This window comes from Sinocyclocheilus rhinocerous, unplaced genomic scaffold, assembly GCF_001515625.1.
Source record: "Sinocyclocheilus rhinocerous isolate Xijiao unplaced genomic scaffold, SAMN03320098_v1.1 scaffold2869, whole genome shotgun sequence".
NCBI lineage: Eukaryota > Metazoa > Chordata > Actinopteri > Cypriniformes > Cyprinidae > Sinocyclocheilus > Sinocyclocheilus rhinocerous.
The window spans coordinates 21,927-24,265 of NW_015625077.1; positions in this window are offsets into that span (position 1 = coordinate 21,927).

A 2,339-nucleotide genomic window follows, 5' to 3' on the forward strand; every position below is an offset into this window, starting at 1 on the left:
TTTCGGTTTAATATGTTGCAGGCTCATTTATTGGTAATAAATAATTGATAATAAATAATATTGATGATAATAAATTATCAAAAAATATTAGGCTTGTTTTGGGCTTGTTTTTGAAGCTGCGGTTGCTTATTTGTCTCACGAGAGTTGGCAACAGTGTTTGTGAGCATCTCAGCTTGTTTGCAGTCTGAAGGTAAATAAAAGAACTGTTGACTGAATAACTACTGCGATTTCTTTACTCAAGAAACACTATATTTATAAAGGCTAAATATTTTTTTTGTTGTTGTTTTTTTGTATTTGAGTGGAGAAGAGTGTCTTAGCATTTGTAAACGAGTCAACGTCAAATAGCTTGTGCGAAGCGCTGAATCTTTTATAATATGAAACTTTGGTACTGCCTTTGATGTGGAGTTGATTTGATTTTGGAGTTGATTTCCCTGATGGAAGAAAAAAAAATCGCTGGTCAAAACCTTCGTATTTGAACTTGATTTTGGTGAAATGTTAATAATATAATGACACATGCAACGATGCAAATAAACGTAGCCTAAGTTATTTGTAGGCCTTTACATCTATACGGTAACCCTATACAATAAGATTTAATTAATGTTAGCTAATGTATTATACAATACAATGAGCATACAATGAACCAGGGGCGTAGCCATCATTTCAGAAGTGAGGGGGACAGAAATGTTATATATATATATATATATATAAAACATTACAATAACATTTCTGTAATCTATATAATCTACCAGTCCACAGTTTTTGAACAGTTAGATTTTTAATGTTTTATAAAGAAGTCTCTTCTGCTCACCAAGCCTGCATTTATTTGATCCAAAGTACAGCAAAAGCAGTAATGTTGTGAAATATTTTTACTATTTAAAATAACTGCTTTCTATTTGAATATATTTTAAAATGATTGCTGTGATCAAAGCTGAATTTTCAGCATCATTACTCCAGTCTTCAGTGTCACATCCTTCAAAAATCATTCTAATATGCTGATTTGCAGCTCAAGAAACATTTTTTAATTATTATTATTATTATTAATGTTTTTTGAGCAGCAAATCAGAATATCAGAATGATTTCTGAAGGATAGTGTGACTGATGCAACAAATTTCGCTTTGAAATCACTATAAATTACATTTTAAAATATATTCAAATAGAAAAAAGTTATTTGAAATAGCGTAGTAAAAACATTTCAAAATTTTACTGTTTTGCTGTACTTTGGATCAAATAAATGCAGGCTTGGTGAACAGAAGAGACTTCTTTAAAAAAAAACATTAAAAATCTTACTGTTCAAAAACGTTTGACTGGTAGTGTATAGTCAACTTAAATTTTTCTCTCATTTCTAGCTTTTAATTGGCTTAGAAATCAGATAACTGCTGGACAATAACCAATAATAATGATTCGTTTATATACTACAAACACTTTTTTTATCACATAATAAGGCAGAATAGTTTCAATACTGTAATAAATGCTATGTCAGTTAGCACTGCATTGTTCATATACTTTATTTATTACCTGGAGATGACTTGACAAACACAAATAAACCATATATTGTCGCAATCGTATGTTTAATGTCTTCATGTTTCCTTCATGTTTTCTGAAAACAACTGTTTTCATACAGCGCTTTTGATGTGGCGTTAATGACGGGGAAAAAAACATTCGCTGGTCAAAAGCTTCGTATTTGAACTTGATTTTGGTGAAATGTTAATAATATAATGCCACATGCAACAATGCAAATAAACGTAAGTTATTTGTAGGCCTATACATCTATATGGTAACACTATACAATACGATTTAATTAATGTTAGCTAATGTATTAACTAACATGAGCATACAATGATACATTTATTACAGTATTTATTAATCTTTGTTAATGTTAGTTAATGAAAATGTCGTTCATTGGTAGTTCATGTTAGTTCACATTAACGAATGTTAACTAATGTATTAACTAATGTTAACAAACACAACTTTTGATTTTAATAATGCATTGGTAAATGTTGAAATTAACATTAATAAATGCTGCAGAAGTATTGTTAATTCTTAGTACATGTTAACTACACTAGTTAACTAATGTCAACTTATGAACCTTATTGTGAAGTGTTACCATTTATATAAATGTATCTGTACACAATTAAGCCACAATAACTACCAACAGGAGGTTTCCAGCTGACAGCAAAAATGTATTTTGCCTATGTCACAATATGAGGTAAATCCGGCCCTGTACATGATACTGATTTTTGTTGCCAAATTGGTTGGAACAGTTGTTGAATAAACAACTAAACTGAAATATTATGGCTGTCTATCTGTTTGACTGACAGTTTTATTGATCACTGAGAGAG